This window comes from Chrysochloris asiatica, unplaced genomic scaffold (genome assembly GCF_000296735.1).
Source record: "Chrysochloris asiatica unplaced genomic scaffold, ChrAsi1.0 scaffold00162, whole genome shotgun sequence".
Classification (NCBI taxonomy): Eukaryota; Metazoa; Chordata; class Mammalia; order Afrosoricida; family Chrysochloridae; genus Chrysochloris; species Chrysochloris asiatica.
Window position 1 is genome coordinate 3,270,929 of NW_006408680.1, and position 16,994 is coordinate 3,287,922.

Genomic DNA, 16,994 nt, shown 5'->3' on the forward strand with positions numbered 1-16,994 from the left:
GTTTCAAGTCCTCTTCACTTTCAGCAAGCAAGGTTGTATCATCTGCATATCGCAGGTTGTTAATGAGTCTTCCTCCAATCCTGATGCCACAGTTTTCTTCATAGAACCCAGCTTCTCGAATTATTTGCTCAGCATACAGATTGAATAAGTATGGTGAAAGAATGCAACCCTGTCTCACACCTTTCCCAATTTTAAAACATTCAGTGTTCCCATGTTCTGTTCCAACAACTGCTTCTTGGTCTAGGTACAGATTTCTTAGAAGTACAATTAAGTGTTCTGGAATACTCATACTTCTCAATGCTGTCCATAGCTTGTCATGATCCACACAATCGAAAGAATTTGTGTAGTCAATAAAGCACAGGTAAACATCCTTCTGATATTCTCTGCTTTCAGCCACGATCCATAGGACATCAGCAATGATATATCTCGTTCCACGGCCTCTTCTGAATCCAGCTTGAAACTATGGAAGTTCTCTGTCAATGTATGATTGTACATTTTTATTCCATCAATTCCTGGTGCCCTGTTCTTTGCCACTTCTTTCAGTGCACTTTGGGCTTCCTCTCTGAGTATCATTGGCTCTTGGTCATATGGTATCTCTTGAAATGATTGAACATTAACCATTTCCTTTTGGTAATTGCTCATAACCCAGCTTCTTGAATTATTTGTTCAGCATACAGGTTGAATAAGAATGGTGAAAGAATACAACGTGTCGCATATCTCTCCTAATTTTAAACCATTCAGTGTTCCCATGTTCTGTTCGTACAACTGCTTCTTGGGTCATGTAGAGATTCAATTGCTCAATTGTTCATATGCAAATTCAAACTGAAGTAGAAGAACATGAAAACAAATCCACAAGAGCCAAAATATGACCTTGAATACAACCCACCGGAATTTAGAGATCATCTGAAGAACAGATTTGATACATTAGACACTAAAGACCAAAGATCAGAAGAGATGTGGGATGATATCAAGAACAAAATACTAGAAGAAAGCAAAAAGTCATTAAGAAGACAAGAAAGAAGGAAAAGATGAAAATGGATGTCAGAAGAGACACTGAAATTCCTCTCCAGCAGAGAGATGCTAAAAGAAATGGAAGAAATGAGCAGGCACAAAAGCTGAACAGAAAATTTCAAAGGTCAACTTGAGAAGATAAAACCAAACATTACAACAAAATGTGCAAAGATCTGGAGTCATAAAACCAAAAGGGTAGAACACATTCAACATTTCTCATGTTGGGGGAACTGAAGAAAAAATCCAAGCCTCAACTTTTGTTACTGAAGGATAATCTGGGCAAATTATTGAATGATGCAGAAAACATCAAAAGAAGACGGAAGGAATACACAGAGTCACTGTACCAAAAAGAAATGGTTGATGTTCAACTGTTTCAAGAGGTAGCATATGATCCAGAGTCAATGATACTGAAGGAAGAAATCTAAGGTGCATTTAAGGAATTGGCAAAGAAAAGTGCTCCAGAAATTGATGGAATACAAACTGAAATCTTTCAAGAAAGTGAGGCAGCACAGGAGGTACTCACTCATCTCTGCCAAGAAATGTGGAAGACAACTATCTGGCCGACTGATTGGAAGAGATCAATGTTTGTGCCCATTCCAAAGAGAGGTGACCCAATGGAATGTGGAAATCATAGGAAAATCTCTTTGATATCCCATGGAAGTAAAATTTTATGAAAGGTAATACAGAAACAGCTACAATGATACATTGACAGAGAACTTCCAGAGGCCCAAGCCGGATTCAGAAGAGGCCATGGAATGAGGGATAGCATTGCTGATGTCCAATGGATCTTGGCTGAAAACAGAGAATATCAGAAAGATGTTTACCTGTGCTTTATTGTGTATGCAAAAGATTTCTATTGTGTGGATCATGACATGGAATCTCTACATGGCCCAAGAGGCAGTTGTACAAACAGAACATGGGAACACTGAATGGTTTAAAATTAGGAGAGATATGCGACAGGGTTGTATTCTTTCACCATTCTTATTCAACCTGTATGCTGAGCAAATAATTCAAGAAGCTGGGTTATATGTAGAAAAATGTGGCATCCAGATTGGAGGAAGACTAATTAACAACCTGCAATATGCAGAGGATACAAACTTGCATGCTGAATGTGAAGAGGACTTAAAATACCTACTGATGAAGATCAAAGACCACAGACTTTGATATAGATTACACCTCAATTTAAAGAAAACAAAAATCCTCACCACTGGACCAATAAACAACATTCTTATCAATGAAGTAAAGATTGATGTTGTGAAGGACTTCATTCTTCTTGGATCAACTATCAACTATCATGGAAGCAGCAGTCAAGAACTCAAATGACATATTGCATTAGGCAAATCTGCTGCATAAGATCTTTAAAAAGTGTTGAAGATCAAAGATATCAGCTTGAGGACTAAGGTGTGCCCGACCTAAACCAGGGTATTTTCAATAATCACATATATATGTGAACGTTGGACAACGAATAAGGAAGACAACAGAAGAATTGATGCTTTTGAGTTATGGTGTTGGAGGAGAATTGAACGTGTCATGGGCTGTCCAAAGAACCAACAGATCTGTGTTGGAAGAAGTGAAGCCAGAGTGCTCCTTGGAGGCCAGGATGGCCAAACTTCATCTCTCATTCTTCATTCAGACATACTGTCAGGAGAGATCAGTCGCTGGAGAAGGATGTCATGTTTGGTGAGATGGAGGGTCAGAGAAAGATAGGAAGTTCCCCAGAGGAATGGATTGGCAAAGTGCAGTATCATTGGGCTCAAACATGGCAACAATTTTGTGGTTGGCCTACGACTGGGCAGTGTTCCGTTATGTTGTGCATAGCATCACTATGATTCAGTACCAACTCCATGGCACCTAAAAACAACATGCAGTGGCAAGTGATTTAAAGAACAAAATAAAACCATATGTTAGAAAGAGAAGAGAGGATAAGCAAAAGGTTGAATTATTAGAGTCGTCATGCATCATTTTTGTTGATGTGATGTTTGATTATAAAGATGGTAGAAATGGGAATTTCTTGTGTGTTTACCAATGGTGGGTTCACGAGTCTGCTTTATTTTTCAAAACTAATTGTAAACTCTAAGAAGAGTACTGCAACAGATGTCAAGAGACAAAGGGAGGAATTAAGTTGCAGCTGGAAGAGATACAATGTTTACTGGATGTTGCCGACAAAGAAAGTTCCAAGAGCCAGTCAGCTTTGGATAACCACCTGCGGCCTTTACTGTCAGGTCAACTTTATTTCTGTCCTGTAGCTCTTCTTCTTACTCTGATCCTGGAAGAGCCAACAGCTGGCTAGTTGGGGAGGTGGGGTGGCGTAAAGAGAAGTTGATCAACAATACCCCATTCTCACCACTGCCAATCTAAGGAGATGCTGTAGGATAAACATTGGATTGTTGTTGTTGGTGTTAGGTGCCATCGAATCCATACCAACCCATAGAGAATTTAGGCACAGCAGAATGAAACACTGCCCAATCCTGGGCCAACCTCACTATTGTTGCCATGCTTGAGTCCAATTGATGCTGCCACTTGGCCAATTCATCTCGTTGGGGGTCTGCTTCTCTTTCTCTGTTCCTCCACCTTACCAAACATGATATCCTTCTCCAATGACTAATCCCTCCTGACAATATGTCCAAAGTATGAGAGACAAAGTTTGGCTATCTTGGACTCCAAGGAGCACTCTGGCTGCACTTCTTCCAAAACAGATGTATTGGTTCTTTTGGTAGCCCATGACACTTTCAATATTCTCCTCCAAAGCATAACTCAAAAGCATCAATTCTTCTAAGGTCTTCCTTATTCACTCTCCAGCTTTCGCATGCATATGAAGTTATTGAGAATACCATGGCTTAGGTCAGGAGCAAAGATGTCAGTCTTCAAATTGACATCTTTGTCTTCAACAGTTCAAAAAGGTTTTGTGCAGCAGATTTGCCTAATGTGATACATCGTTTGATTTCTTGACTGCTGCTTCCGTGAGTGTTGATAGTTGATCCAAAAAGAATGAAGCTCTTGACAATTTCAATCTTTTCTCTGTTAAGAATGCTGTTTATTGGTCCAGTGGTAAGGATTTTTGTTTTCTTTACATTGAGATGTAATCCATATCAAAGGCTGTACTCTTTGATCTATATCAGTAAATGTTTTAAGTCCTCTTCACTTTCAGCATGTAAGCTTGTATCACCTGCATATCACAGGTTGTTAATGAGTCTTCCTCCAATCCTGATGCCACGTTTTTCTTCATATAACCCATCTTCTTGGATTATTTGCTCAGCATACAGTTGAATAAGTATGGTGAAAGAATACAACCTTGTCGCACACCTTTTTCAATTTAAAACCATTCCGTGTTCCCATGCTCTGTTTGAACAACTACCTCTTGGTCCAGGTACAGATTCCTCATGAACACAAGTTTTCCAGAATACTCATACTTCTCAATGTTGTCCATAGCTTGTCATGATCCACACAATTGAAAGCCTTTGCGTAGTCAATAAAACACAGTTAAACATATTTCTGATAGTCTCTGCTTTCAGCAAAGGTCCATCAGACATTGGATTACTAACCCAAAAATAGAAAGTTCAAATCTACCAGTCACTTCACAAGATGAGTCTTTCACCTCCTGTAAAGATGCATGGCCCTGGAACCTCTCTACAGTTTTGCTATAAGTCAGCGGCACCCAACAACAACCCTCACAACACTAACAGCCTGAAGCATACAGAAATCTGGAGTCTGTACATCTGTGACTTGAAATCTGGAGTTCCCATTAATATTATTTAGAGGAAAGAAATAGTTGTTGCAACTTGAATTTGAAGGACTATTTGTTATCTAAGACTGAGAAAAATGCAAAGGAACCCACCACAAAAGTTTACAGGACTATTGGGACAAATTTTAATAATTGCTTTGTGATAGTGCCCTAGCATAATCCACTTGTTCAAAACACTAATCTGGACAAATAATTGCTTCATTTTCATGGAAAAATAATGTGAAAATAGATGGTGTTCCTTTAGAACCCATTTCGTTTTATGCAGATGTATCTATCCCCTCATGGTAAACGTTTCCTTTGAGAGTGAGTTTTGTAACTGAAACTATTAATTTTTATTGCCATCATGCAAGTTGATATTTGTATAGCACCTGATAGGTTACAAAGCACTTTTATATTCATTCTATTTACTGTCCTATAATTACTGACTCCATTGACTGATATTTCTTCTTTCTAATACCTCCTGAGTTTCATTCCCATATGAGCCAAATTCACCATGTTTTCAACATATTTTATTAGGATGCCTTTAGTGCCATGAGTATATATATATATATATAGAATTTATAAAATTAGAACGATGATTCATTGTTTTCAGAATCACACCAGAGCCCAGCTGCTGATGGCAGTGGTGTCCTTAAGGTGCCCTGCTATCCAGTGGGCTTGGACTCATAGCAACCATATGTAAAACAGACTGAATCACAGCCTGGTCCTTTACTAGGTTCATTTTGCTTAAACTCGCTGTTACAGCGAGTTCTCATTCAAGGTCTGCCTCTTTTTGCTGACCCTCTACCGAACATGATGCCCAAATGGTAAAAGTAATTTTCACATGCCCTTAGAATGTACTAAGTATATTTAGAAAACACACTTAGTCCCAGGATGAGTGGCATTGAGTTACTGCTACAAAAGGAAAGACATCAGAGAAGAAAATAACAAATGAAAGAAAAATTGAAATAAAACACCAACAAACTGTAGGACATTTTACTACGGAAATAATCAGACTCATTGATTCAGCTAAATATATCACATGGCCAGTATCTTGAACATGATGAGAAATGGGATTCAAGAAAACAGAGAAATTGGCACCTGCCAGGTTACAATACACTCTTCACAGAATATCAGTTCTCACTAAAAGAGCTCTGACATTCAAAAAGTAAGACAATGTGAGAATTCTATATGAAGTAAAACAGTACTTAATAATTATATCGGTCTTCCTTAAAGAAATAAATGGCAGGGCAGTCTACAATCAACATCAACTGCACATTAAAGACAAAACAAAACAAAATCTCAAGTATACTATCCTGACAAAGATGCTGAGTGATAACAGTGTCAGACTGCTTGATTTTTCAGAAGAGAAAGCATCATTTTGTTTTGTTTGTTTGTTTGTTTTCAATGTAAAGAAAGAAAGTCACTTCAGACAAGTGCCATTTCTTTAGCAACTCAATTGGAAAGGATAGACTACAAAAGTGATTGAAAAATGCCATGACTTTATTTAAAGACGGGCTGTTTAAAAGTTAAAAGATACAACCAAGGTATCTACATAAGTGCTTTTGAAAAACCTTGCTATTCAGATTCTGGTAGGAGAATGGCAGTCACTTCAGTCAACAATGGCTGCTTGAAGGGGTCAGAAACAGAAAGGCTTTGAGCTCACTGATGCTGTGGAGTGACTACTTAGGCTCCTTCTCAGTACAATAGGCCCCCGAGTCTTTGGACAAGAATACCTTGTTTTCATGTATCAATCATTTTGTCCTAAGAGTCAACAGCATGTTCTCTATGCAGCGCTCATGAATTAAGGATCCAGTGTCATTTTCTGATGAGGAAATCAGCAAATGGGCTCTAGGAATACTATTCTTCTGCATGTCATTGTTTTATGTTTGTTATATAGTAAGCTACTTGATCTGTTGTAGAATAATTCAGATGTTTGAACTAGCATATCAGAAAGTGTACAAGTATGGGAAGTGGATCACCATGTAATAAGCACAAGATTAAAAAATCATTCTTGATGTGTTTAGCAATCTAACACTCTAAACAAGGAGCTCAAGGAAACCTTTTATCTACAAGTCCTAAAACTCAAGAATGATTTCATTCTCCTAACAACAAACAAGACAACAAAAAAGGAAAAGGTCAAAATGGATGTCAGAAGAGACACTAAAATTTGCTCTCCAGCATAGAGATGCTAAAGCAAATGGAAGAAAAGAGGAGGTGCAAGAGCTGAACAGGAATTTCAAAGATCAGCTTGAGAAAATAAAGCCAAATATTACAATAAAATGTGCAAAGATCTGGAATATGAAAACCAAAAAGGAAGAACATGCTCAGCATTTCTCAAGCTGGAGAAATGAAGAAAAAATTTAAGCCTTGACTTTCATTATTGAAAGATTCACTGGGCAAATTATTGAATGATGCAGAAAATATCAAAAGAAGATGGAAGGAATACAAAGAGTCACTGTACCAAAAGGAAATGTTTGATGTTCAATCATTTCAAGAGGTAGCATATGATCCAGAGCCAATGATCCTGAAGGAGGAAGTCCAAGGAGCACTGAAGAAATTGGCAAAAAACAAGGCACCAGGAATTGATGTAATAAATACTGAAATCTTTCAAGAAAGTGAGGTGGCACAGGAGGCACTCACTCATCTCTGCCAAGAAATTTGGAAGACAACTATCTGGCCAACTGATTGGAAGAGATCCATATTTGTGCCCATTTCAAAGAGAGGTGACCCAATGCAATGCGGAAATCATCAGACAATCTCTTTGATACCCCATGTGACTAAAGTTTTGCTAAAGGCAATATAAAAATGGCTACAATCATATATTGAGAGAACTTCCAGAGGTTCAAGCTGGATTCAGAAGAGGCCGTGGGCCTAGAGATATCATTGCTGATGTCCGATGGATCTTGGCTGAAAGCAGAGAATATCAGAAAGATGTTTACCTATGCTTTATTGACTATGCAAAGGCTTTCGATTGTGTGGATCATGACAAGCTATGGACATGAAGTATGAGTATTCCAGAACACTTAGTTGTTCTCATGAGGAATCTGTAGCTGGACCAAGAAGCAGTTGTTCGAACAGAACATAGCAGCACTGAACGGTTTCAAACTTAATAAGGTGTGCAATAAGGTTGTATTCTTTCACCATACTTATTCAACCTGTACGCTGAGCAAATAATCTGAGGTGCTGGGTTATATGAAGAAAAATGTGACATCAGTTTTGGAGAAAGACTCATTAACAACCTGCGATATGCAAATGATACAACCTTGCTGAAAGTGAAGAGGACTTAAAACATTTACTGATGAAGATCAAAGAGCACTGCCTTCGGTATGGATTACATCTCAATGTAAAGAAAACAAAAATCCTCACCACTGGACCAATAAAAAACATTCTTATCAACAGAGAAAAGATGTCAAGGACTTCATTCTTCTTGGATCAACTATCAACACTCATGGAAGCATCAGTCCAGAGATCAAACGACGTATTGCATTAGGCAAATCTGCTGCACAAGACCTTTTTAAAGTGTTGAAGAGCAAAGATGTCAGCTTGAGGACTAAGGTTCACCTGACCCAAGCCATGGTATTTTCAATAACCTCATATGCATGTGAAAGCTAGATAGTGAATACGGAAGACCATAGAAGAATTAATGCTTTTGAGTTATGGTGTTGGAGGAGAATATTGAAAGTGCCATGGCTGCCAAAAGAACTAATAGATCCGTTTTGGAAGAAGTGCAGTCAGAGTGCTCCTTGGAGGCCAGGATGGCCAAACTTCGTCTCTCATACTTCAGACATATTGTCAGGAGGGATTAGTCGCTGGAGAAGGATATCATGTTTGGGAAGGTGGAGATTCAGAGAAAAAGAGGAAGACCCCCAAGGAGATGGATTGGCTAAGTGGCAGCATCAATGGACTCAAGTGTGGCAACAGTAGTGAGGTTGGCCCAGGATCGAGCAGTGTTTCATTCTGCTGTGCATAAGGTCGCTATGGGTCAGTACCAACTTGATGGCACCTAACAACAACAACAATGACAAGAAACATAAATTTTGGAAGCAAAAGAAGAAAAAAAAAATGATATTTGTGAAAAATTATGACTTCCTTTTTGACCTTATTCATATAATAAAGGAGTTGTGAAAACTACAAATATATAGTCTATCTTCTAGTGCTACAAAGTCCATTGTAGGTGTTCCTGTTAATTGGAGAGCCATAATGAACAGGAAAAATGTTAAAATCATTCACTGCCCTCTCCTGCCCAGGAAGCAAGCTACAATGCTAATCAGGTCACCAAATGGGACCAATGCCCCTGGTTTTCCCCCTGCCCTCAAACAGGTATGCAGCGTGGCACCCCTCCCCAGACTCTGACACCATATAGACCCATGTTGCCCTCCATTCGGGGCTCAGAATCTGCAGAAATTAGCTCCTCTGAGTCAGCCGGCTTAATACAATCTGAAACTCTGCTTCACCTCTCCGAGTGGCCTCAGTTTCTTCAACCATGAATCTAAAACTGCTGTAACATTAGTGACTCTGTATAGGGTTTTGAGGAGTCATGGTGTGGCACTATGTATGGGTTGATGCACCAAAATGCAAAGCAGTTTGAACAGCAAGGTCAGTGGTTCAAGCTCACCAACTGCTTCTTGGAAACCCTATCCAGGGTCACTATGGGTTGGAACAGACTCGACAGCATGCAACAACAACATAGGAACAGCTGGTGAGCTTGAACCGCCTACCTTGCAGTCCAAACTGATTTTGAAGTCCAGGGCATTAACCCACAGCACCACACTAGGACTCTGAAAAGACCATATGTGTTCTATAAAAAAATCTCTGTGCAATTAAAAGACAGGAGTGACAGATTATACTATCCAAAGATGGTCACAAAGATGGTCACAAAAATATTCCTCATCCTGTTTGCTCTTCTGGAATCTTACCACTCTTCCAAGAGGTTGATTTTTCATGAAACGAGATGGGTTTTGTGATTGACTAGATCAACAGAGTTTTTCAGAATGGACAATGATGTGACTTCTGAGGCTAGGTGTGGAAATGACTTCCACCTGATTCTTTGAGAATGCTTGCTCTCAGAATCCAGCAACCATGTGACGAAGCCTAAGCAGATCATTATTTTGCCCATAAAATCCTTCAGTAGTACAACTCAAGGCTTGAATTTATTGTTCAGTTCTTTCAGCTTGAGAAATGCTGAGCATGTTTTTCCCTTTTGGTTTTCTGACTACAGGTCTTTGCACATTTCATTATAATATATTCAATACTTTTTTTGACTTATTGATCTGCCTTTGAAATTTTCTGTTCAGCTTTTGTACCTCATTTCTTCCATTTCATTCCATGTCCAAGAGTAAATTTCCAAATCTCTTCAAACATACACTTACATAATTTCTTTCTTTCTTTCCTGTCTTCTTAGTGACCTTTCACTCTCTTCATTTAAGACGATCTTCATCATCCTATTGTTCCCTGTCTATAGTCCCATGTCTTTGGTCATTAGTGCTTAATGTGTCAAATCTGTTCTTGAGATGATCTCTAAATTTACTTGGATGTACTGGAGTGCTGGTATGGAGCTGTGGGTTAATGTTCTTGGACTTCAAAATGTTTGAACAAGGACACAGTTCAAGCCCACCAGTCACTCCTTGGGAACCCTATACAGAATAACTATAAGTTAGAATCAACTCAATGGCACTTAGCCCTGTACTGGGTCACTGTGAGTCAGAACTGACTCCATGGCACATAATCAACTGACCAACAAAGCTTTTGCATATGAGTAATTGATAATCTGTTCCACAGTCAGCCTCTTGCCTTGTTTTAGCTGGTGATACTGAACATCGCCATCATTTCTTCCCTTAGATGTAATCAGTAAGATTCCTATGTCTTGTTTATGTCTTAGAGAGACTCTAGTTGTAGATATATCTAGAGATCTAACTCTCTAAATATTGTTGCTTTGGGTTCTATCGAAAGAAATTTGGACTCATGAGAGCCCATGCTTCAGAGTCAAACTGTCTCATAGAGTTTTCTTGAATGTAGTCTCTACTGGAGCAGACTGCCAGATTTTTCTCTCAAGGAACTCCTGGGTAAGCTTAAACCATCAAGTTTTTAGTCAGCAGCTAAGTACTTAAAGGTTGTGCAACAGGGCTATGAAAGCCAAGAAGACACATCAAAATATGACTAGTGATTATATCATTGATTGCTAGTGATTGATTTTCTTGTAGTTCACATATTTATATTTTTTAATTTCTCTCATAATTAACAGGTCAAATTTTTAAGTAAATTTAAAAATTGTATAACCCAAACTTTAATTGCTTTAGCTGTCTTATTTCATTAATCTCTAGCCTCCTTGTATGCAAATGATGCTGAAAACCTAGAAGTATATTTCCCTTAATGTAACTGGATTCTGCTGATGCCTTTAAAAAAGTGATTTTCTCAAATATCTCTAAATGCTTTCTGCAGGTGGCTGGGAGGAGTAGCTAAACACCTCTCCTCTACAGAACTGAAAGGTAACTATAGATCATCCCTGCCTCAGAAAACAGCCGTCTCTTACCCTTTTTCAGAGATATTTATTCTTGTTCTCAGGCCTCTCATCACAGAGCTTGCTGAAGCAGCTGCTTAGTAGAATCCATAAATATTTTCACTGTATGGAGATTTTTTTGAAGTTATATCCTGTTCATCTATGTTTGTTACATCACTACCAAATTTACTAAAGCTGAAGTAGAGATAGACATATTATTTTAAATATATTTTTTTGATTTGCTAGATTTTATACAACTGCAAATCAGTCAACATAATTTTTTTCATTTTTAACTGCAAAGCTTTCCTCTTCTATATGCTAAATCCTTTTTTCTAGCATCGTATTATTAATAGCATCGTTCATTAATAGTCCCCAATGTGAAGGTAAGCAGAGGAAAAGGGCAGGTCAGCACCCACTGATCTTTGCTTTTGTCTCTCCCTCAAGACCTGTCTTCCATCACTCATAAATCTTCCAAATAGGAAAAAATATATATTCTCCCCTAGATTTCTGACATCTGTTCTTGGGTTGATTACGTTTTGGAGAACAACTGTCTAAAGAGCATGAATTCAATTGACTGGACATTAGAAAACACAAAAGTGGATCACCTTTTTTTCTTCACACTGAATTATGGTGACAATGGAGAATGCAGACAACGGATTATGGTAACAGTGGAGTCCTGGCAGCAGAAATGGCTACGTACACAGCTGGTAACAACAACAACAACAATTGGTGATTCAAGTCTGCCTGGAAACATCTAGAAGAAAGGCCTTGTGATCAACTTCGGAAAAATCAACCACAGGAAAGCTTAGGCAGCACACTTCAGCTCCGGCACACATGCCAACCCTGTGAGTTGGAACAACTGTTTTCGGATTCTTTGTTATTGACTACTACGGAAACGGAAATGGTTGCTCTAACAGAAAGCTAAGAATCTATTGTCCGATGGATCCTGTGGTCCTTCCATATGCAATACCTACAACCGTCCAGAAGATCTTTATTGATTAGACTACAGTAACTACCCATTAGCTCCTAGGAAGCATTTGTTGTGTCAGCATGGAGAAGATGTTTTAAAACTGACACAGAATGAAAAATGTAAATGTAAAAGCCACAGCTCTAAATATTTCTTAATAATAGGAAGATCTATGAGTTCCAAAGTCATCATGAAAGTCAAACTTAATTTACATTTTTATACTCTATTTGTTTGATTACATTTTATTCCATTAGCAAACCATAACACAGGGTACGTTTTATCTAAAATGCATACACAATTTTTTCTATGTGATTAGTAAAAAGAATACATAACCAGAATTCCTGGCATCTAAGCATTATTGGTGCAATATTTATATTTTTAATGGAAATTCTGGGAAGTTCAGGGCTTCTGGCCAAGAAATGTGAATTTTAAAAAGAAAAGAAATACTTCAGTTTCTGGGAAACTTTTATTACCTATTCCCGAGCTTTTTTCAATGAAGGATTTAAGATTTGTCAGTGTCCACTGTTGGACTTTCCAAACGAAAGGCCACCCTACTCCCTCAAAGTGCTTATGATTCATTTGTACTGTTGCTTCTCTCTCTTTTAATGTCTAAAAGGCAAGTAGGGCCAACATTTTTCTTTCGTACAGTTTGTCCAAAGAAATATATAATTTGAGTTGAAATCAAATATTCATGAAAGTTAAAAGCTACTTAAATGCTAATAAGATCTGCTTTTCTCCCAATTCAAATATGTAATTTATATTTGATTAATTTAATCTCCTTATGTGATCATGGGACGTGGGTATATAACCTACATTTGAAAATTGGAGATTTTTCAAACTTCACTTCATGTGGGAATCCTGAAAAAATTTTGTAATAAGAGGTTTCCGTATCCTATCACAAATTCCTTTCATCACTACCCCTAGGAATAGAGCCAGGCTCCTTCAAAGTAAGGTTGACTCACAAAAGAAGAGAGATGACTGAAAATTAAAAGCAGTGTTTTTTCTTAACATGCGCATGAGGCATTTGGTACCTCTGGCTTCCAAATTACTGAGAAGTGGTTTTGGTATGTCATATATCATTGCATCATTAGATTCCCCATGACATTTAATAGCACTTAGGTTGTTTGAGATAAAATATGTACATAGTTTAAGAAGAATCATTAAAGCAAATATTTAAAACAAATCTTTCAAGGCTTAGATCAGACTTTTAGGGTTTTGTTTTAAAATCAGTATTTCAAAAAAATTAAATTACTTTAGAATAGTTGAAAATACTTTTTCTTTTTTTTTTCCCCTAGAAGTATGGCAAAGAAAATGTACTGGTGCATAACAGTTAAACAGCAAATACAAGTAATAAATCTATTTTAAATGCATATCTGAATTGAAAGTCACAAGAAACAATAGTCTTCAGAATGAAACATACCGCTAACAGGGAAAGTATCTAATAGGAAATACATATTAAGTACTCTAGTGTATATAATGAAATAATTCATGAAATAAAAAATAAAAGGTAAGCAATAAATTGTGATAAATGAACGTGTGAATATGATAAAGAACTAAACAGAACTCAAAACACATTAGACTTCCATAGATAGTAAATGAGAGCTTCAATAAGACCAGCAGAATAGACGAAAAGCAGAAAATTAACTGAACCGAATAAATTAATCTGAATGAGCCCAATACGTTTAAAAAAAAAAAGATGAGTTATGTGACATAAATGATTGAATACAATGACCTAATATATGTCTTAATGAGTATATAGAAAGAAAACTATATACGTACTATGCTGTTGTTGTTGCTATGTACCCTGGAGTCGGTTCCGATTCATAGCAACCTGTACAGGGTTTCTGAGGCTATAATCTTTGCGGAAGAAGAAAGCCTCATCTTTCTCCCACAAAACAGCTGGTAGTTTTGAACTGCTGACTGTGAGGTTAGCAGCCCAATTCGTTGTTGTTAGATGCCATCAAATTGGTTCCAACTCATAGCATCTATGTAGAGTGGTCCAAAGAGCATCCAGTAGGTTTGAACTACCTTCTTTGCTCTTTAAAATCCAGCACTTACCCTACAGAGCATAACAAAGATGATGTTTTTATGTCATGGAAGAAAAAAATTTAACAAAATGTATCATAATCCAGAAACTAAGTACCAAAGATAAAAAATAAAAAATAAAAAATTTTAATGTAGCTAGAAAAAATATATATAAACCATCTACAAGACTGCAAAGGCATTTCAACTGCAAGGTGGTCAGTTCAAGTTCACTGGCTGCTCTTCAGAAACCCTATACAGGATCACTATGGATTGGCATCCACTCAAAAACACTTAACAACAACAACAACAAAATGGCCCTAAGACTGACATTTACCAGAGCAACAGTAGCAGTAGACACCAAAAAGCTGGATTTGCATATTTTCTTTACATTGAGATGCAATCCATACTGAACTCTGTGGACTTTGATCTTCATCAGTAAATGTTTTAAGTCCTCTTCACTTTCAGCAAGCAAGGTTGTGTCATCTGCATATAGCAGGTTGTTAATGAGTCTTCCTCCAATCTTGATGCTGTGTTTTTCTTCATAGAACCCAGCTTCTCAGATTATTTGCTCAGCATACAGGTTGAATAAGCATGGTGAAAGAATACAACCCTGTCTCACACCTTTCCCAATTTTAAAACATTCAGTGTTCCCATGTTCTGTTCTAACAACTACTTCTTGGTCTAGGTCCAGATTCCTCATGAGCACAATTAAGTGTTCCAGAATACTCATACTTCACAATGTTGTCCATAGCTTGTCATGATCCACACAATCGAAAGACTTTGTGTAGTCAATAAAGCACAGGTAAACATCTTTCTGATATGCTCTGCTTTCAGCCAAGATCCATTGGACATCAGCAATGATATCCCTCATTCCACAGCCTCTTCTGAATCCAGCTTGAACCTCTGGAAGTTCTCTGTCAAGGTATGATTTTAGTCGTTTCTGTATTGCCTTTAGCAAAACTTTACTCGCATGGGATATCAAAAAGATTGTCCGATGATTTCCACATTCTATTGGGTCACCTCTCTTTGAAATGGGCACAAATATGGATCTCTTCTAATCAGTTGGCCAGAGAGTTGTCTTCCAAATTTCTTGGAAGATGAGTAAGCGCCTCCTGTGCTGCTCTCTTTCTTGAAAGATTTCAATTTTTATTCCATAAATTCCTGGTGCCTTGTTCTTTGTCAATTCCTTCAATGCACCTTAGACTTCCTCCTTCAGTATCATTGGCTCTTGATCATATGCTACTTCTTGAAAAGGTTGACCATCGATCATTTCCTTTTGGTACAGTGACTCTGTGTATTCCTTCCATCTTCTCTTGATGCTTTCTGCATCATTCAATAATTTGCCCAGAGAATCCTTCAGTAACAAAAGTCGAGGCTTGGATTTTTTCTTCAGTTCCCCCAACTTGAGAAATGTTGAGTGTGTTCTTCCCTTTTGGTTTTCTGACTCCAGATCTTTGCACATTTCATTGTAATATTAGACTTTGTCTTTTTAAGATGACCTTTGACATTTCTGTTCAGCTCTTGTTCATCCTCATTTCTTCCATTTCTTCTCTCTCTGCTGGAGAGCAAATTTCAGTGTCTCTTCTGACATCCAATTTCATCTTTTCTTTCTTTCTTGTCTTCTGAATGATTTTTTGCTTTGTTCTAGTATTTTGTTCTTGATATCATCCCACAACTCTTCTGATCTTTGGTCTTTAGTGTCTAATGTTTCAAATGTGTTCTTCAGATGATCTCGAAATTCAAGTGGTATATATTTCTATTTTGTGGATCATGACATGGAATCTGTACATGGCCCAAGAGGCAGTTGTACGAACAGAACATGGGAGCACTGAATGGTTTAAAATTAGGAAAGATATGCAACAGATTGTATTCTTTCACCATTCTTATTCAACCTGTGTGGTAAGCAAACAATCCAAAAGGAAATGGTTGCTGTTCAGCTGTTTCAAGAGATAGCATATGATCCAGAGCCTATGATACTGAAGGAAGAAATTCAAGGTACATTGAAGGAATTGGCAAAGAACTAGGCACCAGGAATTGATGGAATAAAAATTGAAATCTTTCAAGAAAGAGAGTGGCACTGGAGGCACTTACTCATCTTCCAAGACATTTGGAAGACAACTATCTGGCTGACTGATTGGAAGAGATCCATATTTGTGCCCATTCCAAAGAGAGGTGACCCAATGGAATGATGAAATCATCGAACAATTATCTTTGATATCCCATGCGAGTAAAAGTTTTGCTAAAGGTAATACAGAAATGGCTGCAAACATACATTGACTGAGAAATTCCAGAGGTTCAAGCTGGATTCAGAAAACACCATGGAATGAGGGATATCATTGCTGATGTCCAATGGATCTTGGCTGAAAGCAGAGAATATCAGAAAGATGTTTATCTGTGCTTTATTGACTACACAAAGGTGGGATATATTCAAGGTCATATTTTGGTTCTCATGGACTTGTTTTCATTTTCTTCAGCTTCAGTCTGAATTGCTTATGAGGAATTGACGGTCTGGTCCAGAGTCTGCCCATGGCAGATTTGGATATGGAGCTTTTCAATTGTCTCTTTCTGCAGATGTAGTCAATTCAATTTCTGTGTATTTCATCTGGTGAGGTCCATGTGTATAGTCATGTTTTATGCTGTTTAAAAAGGTATTTGGAATGAATAAATCATTGATATTGCAGAATTCTATCATGCAATCTCCAGAATTCATTTCTATCACCAAGGCTATATATTCCAACTACTGATCCTTCCTATTTGTTCCCAACCTTTGC